Consider the following 12,982-nt stretch of genomic DNA (forward strand, 5'->3'; position numbering starts at 1 on the left):
GGGAATGGCAAATGTATAAAAATAACCCAAAGTTCACATCTGGAGAACTCAAAGAGTGGCATCTTGGACTTATAATGTCCAGAAAACAGTAATTTAATTTAATGTTCATGTGCAAACATTTGGTATTTGTAGGACGTTGCTGTAAAGTCGCAGCTCCGAGCTTGATTGCTACCGTACTGACTTCTTAAATATTAAAGCCTCCATGACAGTGTTTGTAGAGCGTTTTTACAGCATGAGGCTTGATGGTGATGCATCACAAATTACACTTGATGAGGCTTTGATTTACAGAAATCCTGTCAGGACTAAGTGCTGTGTGGATTTACAGCTGATGAAGAGGGAGAGAGGAAGCTGCTGTGGAATTGGTTAAATAAATAATTCATGAATACAAAAATATGAGAAACCAAAACAACTCCGAGTATCAGAGTTACATGGAAGAGAAAACTTAGATGGAGTTTTTCTTTTCTTTTGTATTTCCAAAAGTCTGAACCGGAAGTTATCCATCACACATATGGAGTGAATAGCAGACTTGTGGCTTTGAGACCATCAAAAAGAAAATCTGTGGACACTTTTGAACAATGTGCGAAAGAAAGACACATGAACAAAATGGTTGCTGTCGGGATTGATGAGAAGGTGAAGGAAAATATGTCAGATGATGTGGACAAGCTGCCTCCGATCTCATACTACCATATAGTTAGTGAACACAAAAAGTGTGTTCAAGAAGCAATGGAGGAACTTAGCCTGAAATCTATGGACGAATACAATCAATGTTTAAAAAGACTTGTAAAGGACTACATACTCTTTTTGTAAGGCCCTGCTGGCTGGGAAAGTAAGTAAATATGGGAACATACATGTAGGCGACATGTCTGTCTTAGCTAGCTGACAGAAGCTATATTAGCTAAGCTAATTTTGCTAGCTCAACAGTAACTGTACTATTGATATTTATCTTAGTATTACACAGAGATGGGTAGAGTACTCAAAAATTGTGACCGGGTAACAGTCGTAATGATACTGTTTATAAGTCAAGGACTAGACAAGAGCTAGTTCTAAGCGTGTGGCTTCTTTAATGTTGTCATAGCAACTCCATAGCAACTGCCACGCAACATGGCTGTCAGCTACAAAGAATAAGGCTGGAAAATATGAACGGTTTGCAACCGTTAAAATTCTTTTAATATTTCCTTCAAAGAATATTTATAACTGAAACGGAAAGCTTTTTTCCGAACAGAAATTTCAATTGCAGATAAAGAGTGTAAGAGTAATTTTTAAAAAAAAAAACTTTCTCTGTTTCCTTTTGTAATAACAAGGATGTGAAAGCAAGAAAACTTCATATTTTTAAGACAAAGTGAAAACGTACTGGTCTGTTTCGGTCTGAAATCACAGCTGTGCATAGTGTACACTCACAGTGGCCATCTGCTCCCAGACAGATTAACAGAGGATGGGTGGTCCATGATACCTTAACTGTCCTATCTAAAGTTTCAGTAAAAGGATCTTGTTCTTTTATTGAGTCCATATATCTTTGTTTTTAAGAGGCCAAGCAAGGGAGAGTCTGCATGGGGCTCCCAGAATCAGACGTTTAAAAAGCTGTTTAATGGTCAGATCTTAATTTAAGGGTGATTGTTAGGTCTAAGTTTGGGCTGTCAGTTGTTATAGTTAGGTTTGTGAACATTTTTACAGACTCATGGCGAATAGGATTCCCCCAAATTGACTTTATTTACTGAAAAACATGAACATGTTTTCTTTGTGCATCAATGTAACCTAGAAAATGTATCAAGAAGCAATTTTCCCCTTTAATGTTGGTAAATCATTTCATTATCATCCAGAGAGAGAAAGCTTCCGAGAAGGCATGTCCAAACTTCAGTCCTGGAGCCACTGGTGGACCTTGGAGACATTTTGCGTGTCCCCTGACTGCAGTTCAAGAATGGCTCAAATTTGACCCTCCAGCAAAGACAGCTGATGCTGATGGACACGTTTTGTTATTTTTGAAGGCTGAAGTTTTTGAAGGCTGATTAATATCTCCTTAAAAGAAGAGTTTTAAGTACTAAACAAAGTATTTGCTTCCCTGTTTTATCCTGCTGCCTTTTTGTTCTGGATTCCTGTTTTTGTTTGACTCGGGTTCCCTGTGTTCCCCATGAATTTTGCTAAATTTTTTTGTTCATCTTTTTGATTAAACATTTCTTATCTACAAGCTGCATTAAGGACTTTTTTAAACAACAGATAACTATTCTGTTAATTAAACCTGGCCAAATATAGCACCTATTTTTCGAAGAAAGTACTTATTGACGGGAATAGAATAAAAATAATTTCTACACCAACAAAATACAAAAACGTTTAACCCCCAAATTTTCGAAACTGCACACCTTTGTTTTATTAACATAAAAGAAATTTGTTTTTTCCATTATTTGTTTGTCCTTTAATATTTTGTTCCAATGAATATAAATTCCTATATTAATATATAAAAAGGCTCAAAATAAATCATTTTGACTGATTTTGATACATTTCAGGACTTGTTTGATTTATAAATATTAATATAACACCCCATAGAGATGATAAAAGGCAGTCTCTCTAATTCTGTCAATCCTTTCAGCGGTTCATATCTTCTTGTTCCAACCCACCTGAGCGATCTCTTCATGTATAATTACTGTCATTTTTCTTCCATCTCCTTAATCTACAGTCGGTCCTGCATCAGGAGCATAAGCATGGGCAACGTGATCCACGGTTTTCCTGCGCGCTCTCCCTCTAATGCACTGTAATAGCTGCAGGGGCATCATATGACAAGCAGAGGAAGCCCTTGAATTACTCTGAGAGCACTCGCACCAATAACTGGAGCGATATCATGTTGTTTTCGGTACGGGACTCTTGTGTTGTTTATCCGTGTGATTTTGGAGAAAGTTCAGCAAAACAGTCATTACATCCTGAAAGGCCCCGGCTGGTGAAGTTGGTAGATATTGTTGATCTTATTGTACGGCTGCTGTAGGAACTGGATGGTGGAGTTTGTGGACTGCAGGATGACCAGATGGCAACAAACCCAACGTTTCCCCCTGGGATTCCCTCATCTGCTCTTTATTGATCTGATCTGTCTAACCCTCTTTCCTCCACACCCACGCTCCGTCCTTTGTTCGCTGCTGTCACATCATGCAGACAGGGTATAAATAATTTAATCTTTATGCATCCAGCAGAAAATAGTTCACACTTTGAGCTTTTGATTCACACCAAGAATCTGACAGATACACTTCAGTCATTTTCTGTTACTATACTTCAGTATTTAAAAAGTATTTTGTTCATTCATATGTATCTTTTATTTATGTATGTGTTTGTTTCTTTATTTGCTTATTTATTTATGTATCTATTTGTTTGTTTATGTATTTGCTGATTTATTTGTATATTTACTTGTATGTTTATTTATGTATTTATTTAGTTTATTTATTTGTTTGTTTATATATTATTTAATCTGTGCAGCCTCTTACAACCTGTAAAGCATCATTTTCCACAGAGTAGAACATTTGTGGTCGGCCATTACGTCTCATTTTTGCAACTCATTGACTGAGACATATTTATTTTGTTGTTAAAAAAAACAATCTGTGTTTTGGTTGTGTTTACTTGCATTTCTGCTCATCTACCTTCCTTTTTTAAGAATTCAAAAATGAAATGTTTAGTGGATTAGAGTCACGGCAGCAGTTGGAGAGTCTTTGTTTAACTATAACTGAAAACAAGGTGTCGCCAGAGCTGCTTCTGTCCATTTAAGCTGCTGCTTGTTCTGTGACTTTTCTCCTAAACGCTGGAGTGAATGAGTTTTTTTTCCCACGATCTTTGTCCTCAAAAATCCACAATGAATGAAGAAATTAAAGCGGTTGTTTCTTCCGCTGACGAAGCCGACCTTCTAACCTGGAGATTAAGGACTTTGATAACGCTTTAAGGATTTACATGTCTTGAGGTTTCCCTGAACATTAACAACAGCATTGTATTTGTTTCTTTTATGACACAGCAGATGTTTGGGGGAATATTTTTTATTCACTTTAATATATTCATTGATGTTTTTTCAGTTCAGTCGGCCATATTATTGATCAGAGTTGGAGGATACATCTCCCTCCCTCCAAAACACTGCGGTGACAATGAGCCTCAGGCTGAGGACAATCAATAAAGTCTATTATGCAAGAAACACCCACTGGTGTGATGATGACTTCATACACTGCAAAAACACAGCATAACACCGATTAATTTAACTCTAGTTTCTAGTGAAAATATCTTAGTACACTTAAAATAAGGCTAAACCAAATTACAAATATGTTTTCAGAAAGATATTGGAGCTTGTTTTAAGTCTAACTGCTCAATACTGTTGAAAAATTACTATAGTTATTGGCAGATTATTTCATTGCGACATGGGAAGAGTGTCTTGTTATAAGCAAACTAATTTGTCAATACGTTTTCATCAATATTAAGGAATTATCAATCTTCTTTATCTTGCTGAAAACTTGCTTCTAATTTGTTTTTGTCTTTATTTGAGTGTACTAAGAAATTTTCACCAAAAACAAGACCATATTTGCTTGATAAGATTTTGTGTTTTTGCAGGGTAGAACTTTTAATGAGAACCTACAAACAATATTTTCAGATATTTTGCTTTAAACTCTAAACATTTTTTTTTTTCACTGTTAGAATGGGGGTTGGGTTTATTCTTCAAATAAACTCTGAGAGAATCACAAGGACACAAAAACTTGTCTTTTGCAAAAGGGGAGACACGTGTCAGACTTAGCTGCGTCAGACAAGTTAACTCCAACAGGCCAACTCCAACGGGGGCTTTCAGCCCTTCAATATTTATTTACTTCTAAGCATAGGCGTGTCCTCATAGTGATAATTCAACAGCACAGGCAAATACAGGAAAATACATTCCATATATGGTAACTCTTTAAGACAGCTTAGGTTTGCACAGGATGTTACCTGTTTTTGTACACAGCTGTGAAAGTGTCTGCATATTGTCTGGAAACATCTTTAACAGGAAATCACATGTTGCAGAAGTATAAAAACAGCTGATCCATCAGTGAATAAATAGTAAAAAGTACCAATTCCCTACCACATTCTTTTCAGATAGTTTGCTTTAAACTCTAAACATTTTTCCCTTTTTTCACTGTTAAAATGAGAACATGCCGTAGAAGCAAGAAATGACTTCTAGAAAGAAACTCCTATATCAAAAGTAATTCATATTTCAAATTTGAGAAACAATGAGTTAATTATTTGAATAGTGTAACACAGGGGTACAGTACACGGGTGGATCTGTGATGCTGTGGGCCGATTTCTCTTCAAAAACTCTGCTAATGCAGTGTGTAGCAGCATGGTTGGATGAAATTACTGAGTGTTTTTTATTCACCTTCAACCCTCTTCAATGGCCATCTCACTCCTCTGTGCTGTAGTTTAAACTACTGACAAAAGTGTTTTCTTTAAGCTGATGCTTTTCTTCCTTGAAAAGAAAAATCCCCAAAACAATTTGGATTTGCTTAGAGTTGTTTTGCTTATTTCTATCTTCAAATTGAAGGTGACTTCCAGCATCAGAGGTTAAAAACTAAATAATTCTTTCAACAGGACAAACAGCAGAAAGACTCCAAAATGAATCATTAGTGAATAACAGTTGAACGTCTGTCCACACATTTGTACAAATCTGAGATCATTCATTCCCCAGAGGCTGAAATCTGTCAGCAATGTCCACAAAACAAAACATGTAATAAACTAAAATTTGTCTAAGGTCTACTGATGCTTTGTTCAGTGTTTACCGAATTTAGAGACAAGCAAAGACACTTCACCTCATATCATAGGAAAAGAGGCATTAAGGTTAAATAAGTTTGTATCACCAGCAAACTTCATTATTGGATCAAATACATAAATACATAATGCTCATTTTGATGAAAATGTGCAGAATTCAGTTTTATGGAATGCAGTATTTCTAAATATCTTCACTCAAAAGCCAAGAAAATGAAATAATTAGGATAACTGATCTTCTAATATAAACGTGAAGCAGAAAAATCTCAAAACCATCCGATTCTGTCCCCTGGTGGTGAACATCTGTTCATACTCGTAGTTGAGCTTTACACTGGAGGGCTGTTAGAAATCTTTTGTTTTAAATGATTATCAAAGTATGTAAAGCAAACATGCGACCATGTTGTGATATATTTTTAAACAATTTCTTGTTTAATTGTTTTCATAGTAGTTACAGGACAAAAACTGACTCCAAATATAAAAATAAAATAAAACATTTATATATGAAAGAATATATATATATATATGAGAATATATATATATACTGTATATATACTGTATATATACTGTATATATACAGCATATATAGAACCATAATACAAATAATGTAATACAAATATATATGTTAATATAAATATTAAATAAAATATAAAAAAATATGAAAAAATTAAACATTTTAAAAGTTTTAAGATTTTAATATTTTACACAGAATTTTTACTTTATGCAACAGTAAAAAAAATATTTACCACCCTAAACAAAATCAGATTTTAAAAACTTCTAAATGCACCAGCATATCTGGTGCTAAATGCACCAGATGTACCAGATACGCATCTGGTGCATTTAGCTTTTTCTAAATATGCATCTGGAAAAATGGTGAGAAAGAAATATAATTTTTCTCCAGTTTGCAACTGGAGAAAAATGATCACATTTTATTTTTTACTGGTTTTATTACAACAAAATTAGATCAGTAAACTTTATTTGCATAGACAGTCAAAGTTTGAGTAAGTAAATATTTTATTGGGATTTTATGTTAAACAGAAAAGGAATCAAAGTTATTGTGAAGGAGATCAGGAAATACAATCATATAAGAATATACTAATAAATTAGATTTAGTACAGAAAATAATAATACAGACAAAAAAACGGCTCGAGTTTCGAGTGGAGATTAATTTTTTAGCAAGACAAAACCCAAATATAAAAATACATTATAGTATGTAAACCATACATGCTTTATTTGTTACAAAAGATACAGCCAGAGCTAATAGTTTAGATCAAAGCATTTTCATCTGGCCTAGTCAAAGCCCAGACCCAAATCATACCAAGAATCTAAGGCCCAACTTGAACAGTAATGTTCATAGATACGTTGCATTCAGCAGCAAAACAAGGAAACTTGTAGGAGAGGAATTATTTTTCTCGCCGTAATGTGACCTGTGTCTAATCTTTACATGACAGTCTGAACAAAACAGGTCGGATTTTTTTCGAAAGCGACCCAGACCACTTAGATATCCGATATATATCCGATCTTTTCAAATGTGACGAGAATCTGAACGGCCAGGTCACGTTCTTTCAACCTGAACGTCATTGATACTCGACAAGCGTCACTATTCTGCGCCCTGATACGCACAAGCGGGCAGAAAAACAGCAACCATGGCGGACTATAGTGCGGATTAAGTTGTTAATGTGCTGCTCCGGTCGGACAATTTCAAAATCGTAAACTATGCTCCACCATACGCAAACACTGAGCACTACTTCTTGAGCATGCTCTGTATGCGCGGCGTTACAGCGCCCTCTACTGCGCATGCAGGACATTTTCAGGTCATTTGCAGTTCACACTGGAGATCGCATTCAGTTCACATTTATTTGGAGGTGTGAACAGCCCAGGCAAAAAAATAAATAAATAAAAAATCGGATTTGTCTCACTTCGGGCCGCAATGTGAACGTAGCCTTAGAAACTAAACACAAAGGAATGAGCTGATTCATTATTGTTATTCTAACAATAATGAACACAAATAAATGAACTGAGTATAGCCAGACCTAATAAGCAAAAATAAACAGCAAGAAAAGACTTAAAACCAAAACACATACATATGTGGATCTTGACTCCAGCTCCAAGCACATATGGATATTATATGATAAATAAATGCAAACATGGCATCTGCAGCTTAACCCTAGTTTATGTCTTTTTCATTAAATATCTTACTTTAATTTTTCTGTAATATTAAAAGCAGTTAGCAGTCTGTTATCTTGACTTTTCCAAACCAAAAACAGACAAAATGGTTTGTAAATGTTTGAAAATTGGTTGACAGCTCAAGTTAATTGACTTTTGTTTTCTTCCTAAACACACCAAATAAGGGCTGGAGGCAAAACATGTTTTCTACCATCGAATTTTTTTTTTTTTTTTTTCACGCTCAAGTCAAATTAAACTGACGTGATGAAGCGACTGACATCCAAAGCACCGGCAGGCCCATATAAGGTGAAGAGTCATCTTGATAGCCAGAGTCAAACCTGGAGGACTGGGAGCATCAGCGTCGCCTCTGGAAACAATCTTTCTTCTTCCTGACTGGACGAAGCGGCGGGAGGGTCAATGGTGTCACTGGCCCCTATAAACACTGCTTTGAGATTAATTGACACAGACCATAATGTTAATGACTCTTGAACCCGCAGCGCCACAGCTTGTAGGATACTGCTGGTGTCCTCTGCAATCACCTCATGCACGAATTAGTGTAAACACACGTACATGTAAAGAAACTATTTGGAGCTCTGCAGCTGCCGAATCATGCACTTGGTTCAGTTTCCGTTTTGCTTAAAGCAGCGTAGTTTTACACTGTAACATAAGGTCAAGTCCAGTTTGCTTAAAAAGCAGACTTTAAAGTTGAAGAAGTTGGACTTCAACTTTAGTCCAGCTTGAAGAAGTTGGACTTCTTCAACTGCAAACTGTGTAAAATATATCAAATAAATATAAAAACTAAACATCGAGCTGAAGGCGACTGGGAGTATATTTGCTTTAAACAGAGACTTAAAAATAAGAATTTATTTAATTTGCTTTATTTATTTGATTAGGACATTACCCCAATTCATGGCAGTGTAATTGTGCAGGAATTAGCACATTAGATTAATTTCATCCTTTGTCCCAAGACAAAAAAAAAACACCTCACTATCCAATTCATAGGACAGAACACAGTACACAGTTATATTAAAATAAATTTTTAAAAAACAACAAAAGAAAGCATTTACACAAGAAATTACCGTATTTTCCGCACTGTAAGGCGCACCTAAAAACCTTCAATTTTCTCAAAAGCCGTGAGTGCGCCTTATAATCCGGTGCGCCTTATATATGGACCAATATTGAGCCACAACAGGTCTTTCAACTACGGTAAGCAGCCACTGACTTCATTTTCCCCCGTAGAAGAAGAAGCGCGCGGTGCATGCTGGGTTTTGTGTAAAGACCCCAAAATGGCTCCTATTAAGAGACAAGCTTACGACACAGAATTTAAGCTCAAGGCGATCAGTCACGCAGTAGAACACGGGGATAGAGCAGCAGCCAGAGAATTTAACACGAACGAATCAATGGTGCGGAAGTGGATATATATTGTGATCGCACTAACGTTTGATTTACCATAACAGTATCAGACTGTTTTTTACGTGTTTATTGAATCGAGGAAAAGTTCCCCTCCACTATATGTTATACCTTGTCGTTGTTAAAAGATAAACTGTGTCACGAAAATACCACGTCACTTACTTTACCTCGGGGAAAATAATAAAACAGCTGTTTATTCATTTTGGGAATGAACTGAGTTTTCAGAACGTTGGTTTGTAATCTATTAATAAAGTTTGACTGACCTATCTGACTATTTTGTTGACATTCCCTTTAGTGCAGCTCCTGGATGCATAACGTAACCCCAGCCTCTACTGTAGCGTCTAATCTATGCGCCTTATATATGAAAATGTTTTAAAATAGGCCATTCATTGAAGGTGCGCCTTATATTGTGGAAAATAGGGTAATAGAAAACAGACAGAAACAATGCCATTGTCTTACTAAAATAATGACCTGAGTCAATTTTTTGCCAAAAGGAACTTTTCATTTTTGAGAAATAAATATTACTCCAGCCATTATTTTCAGAAGGTGACAATATAAATACTGGATAGAAAAACCCTCCTCAATAAGCAGTGGGAGGCATAAATGGTTACATAACTGGTTTACTTTAAACCAGTGCTTTAGTTTCTGCTGTCTCTGAAATATGCTGGTAGTCTGTTCCATGAATGTGCGCCTTGAGGTGTCTAACAAGTAACACACACCAAGTTTAAAGTGTAAGCTTTAGCAAAGTATTTAAAAAAACAACAATCAGGTTACAATGGTAACCTGATTTATGATTTGTGTGTGTCTGTGTGTGTGTGTGTGTGTGTGTGTGTGTGTGTGTGTCTGTGTGTGTGATAGAAAGTAAGTTTAAAAAAGGTGAAAATGATACAGAGAGAAAAGACCATTTAAGCATTTCTGAGCCAAAAGACGGATATTAAAATCAATTCTGTTTCACACATTGGGCCAATTAACAGATAAAATTGTTAAAAATATATTCTTAGTTAACAAAACTATCAGAAGCAGGTGGAGTGGAAGTGAGGTCTGACAACACATTATCTCCAATAACAGCAGCAATGTGAAAAAAGCATTTTGCCTTAAAATAACTGACTCATGGCTTTCTCCTCCTTCTTTCTCCTCCTTCTGTCTACTTTAAATAAAAGAAAGTTTCTGCTAAATAAGCTCAGCTGTTTACTAAATCGTAAATTAGGAACTTTTATTACCCTCATAATGGTAGCATCCCCCCCAGAGGAAGGAGATGCAGCGTTTTCACAGAATAAACCCATATAGTTAAAAAACGCAGAGCGCCAAGAATCAACTTTTAAGAAAAAACTGAGGGAAAAGAAGCTCTGGAGTGGACAGAACATGTTTAAGTTTGATACAGAAATATTTCTCACTGAGGTTTGGAAGTAGCTAATCCAGCGTTAGACTTTTGATTCCAACCCAAAGCAGCAGATGAGTGATATAAATGCTTTTCACTGCAAAAACACAAAATCACAACAGAAGAGCATTTTTAAATATTTTAGTACACTTGAAATAAGACAAGACTGACTTGAAATTAACTTTAACTTAAAATATAGGAGCTTGTTTTAAGTTAATAATTCCTTAATATTGATGATAAAGTAGTTAGAAGTGAAATGATTTACCAGTGGAAATAGTATGTTTGACTTAAAACAAGCTCCTACATCTTGCTAAAAAGTATATTTCAAGTTAATTTTGTCTTATTTCAAGTGCACTAGAAGCTAGATCAAAATTACTTGGTAAAATGTGATTTTGTTGCTTTGTCAACAGTATTGAATGCTGTTGATAGATCTAAAAGCATAGAGCTCCAGGAGTTCCTGTAGTTTGGATAAAATTTTAACCATCATTTACTTTGAAATAATGATCTGCTTACAGAAGCATCTGCAGTAACCTCGAATTGACTGTTACGTGTTTTTAAAAAAACATTTCTGACTAATAACTGGTCAAGAAAAGTCCAGTTCTTAAAATACTACTTTACAGCATACAACTTCTGAAAACAATAATTTGTACATTTCGGGTAAATTGTCCAACAGATAAGACTGTAACAATTCCTTGAAACCAGTTTATTAAATCGGTTTTTATGCAAACACTGTAAAAATAAAAATAAAAGGCCACAGTGAAACAATGTCTCCTGTCTAGATTTAATATTTGTTGACGGTCTGCAGGGGTGGATGACATGCTGCTATGTGCTACAAGCAATTTCCTGTGATTCAACAGGAGATGCAGGCCAGGATTTGGGACACAGTGGCCACTGACCTGTCGCTTGGCACTTTGAAGGAGCACACAAAGCGCAGCATGCATTTCTGTTTACAGTAGAAGGGAGTGGCTATTATAAATTACTGCAAGACAGTCAATCAAGAATTAAACACGGTTTATAAAGAATTAAACAGTTTATAAAAGACTTAAGAGGGCAACACCTCAGGCACAGAGAGGAAAAACGCAACAAACATAAACAAGCGTAATGAGATCACGCTCCATTGCCAAGGGCAACGGCGTTGTGTTTCACAGGTGACTGAAAACTGTGTGACTAACAGAAAGATCAAAATATATAATCGGAGTTGATTTCTGACTGTCAAGATGAGAACCAACAGATTTACTTTCACAAATGGAGCATTACAGTGATACTTATTTGAGTTTATTTCAAATGTAATGGACACAGATATAAATAATAATAATAAATAAATAAACAGAAATAGATCAAATGGCAATTTTAAATTTTATGTTAGCTAAAGGAATGCACATCTATGCTTTATTTCTTTCATTTTTCTGGTATTCTCTAAAGCTATGCTTGTATAAAAAAAATAACCAGTAAATATGAGTATTTAAGATAAAGCAACATTGTTAGGAAGTAAAAATTAGAAAAAAAGAGGAAGAGAAAGAAGGAAGGGACTATTCATGAATTTGGATGTGCAGAGCTGAACTGACGTAATTCTGATTTTTTGTCAAATCAAATTGTTTTTTTCTTGCCGTGGTCATTCACATTTCCAAATATACCTTTATACCTACAGTATATCTAAATGCGATCTCCAGTGTGAACTGTAAACGACCTGAAAGTGTCCTGCATGCGCAGTAGAGGGCGAAATAACATCAGAGAGCCATGCTCAGTTTTGACAATGGCCATAAAAAAGTAGTGCTCAGTGTTTGCGGAGGTAAATGTGGATGCTAAGGGTGGAGCATAGCTTACGATTTTGAAGTTTGTTGTCTGACCAGAGCAGCGTATTAACAGCTAAATCCTCGTTATCGTCCGCCATGGTTGTTGTTTTTCTTCTCGCTTGCGCGTATAAGGGCGCAGAATAGTGTTGTTTGTCGAGTATCAGTGACAATCAGGTCAGATGAATGCGTCCTTCATTGTCGCATTCATCTAACTTGATGAATGCGACAATCAGGTCGCATTCATCAGGTGCGATCTGATTGTCGCACCTGATGAATGCGACAATCAGATACGGATATACGTATATCCGTATCCGGAACATATATTTTTCATATATCATATATCAGATCTGATACGATGATCTGTATATGATCGGATCATATACGATGTATCGGATTCAAAAATAATCCAATACAATATGTAAACAACTCAAAATGAATGGTTCATGACAATAAGTGAGGTAAGAGATTCATATTTTTGTGTGTGTCATTGTGGGGT

This window comes from Xiphophorus couchianus, chromosome 10 (genome assembly GCF_001444195.1).
Source record: "Xiphophorus couchianus chromosome 10, X_couchianus-1.0, whole genome shotgun sequence".
Classification (NCBI taxonomy): Eukaryota; Metazoa; Chordata; class Actinopteri; order Cyprinodontiformes; family Poeciliidae; genus Xiphophorus; species Xiphophorus couchianus.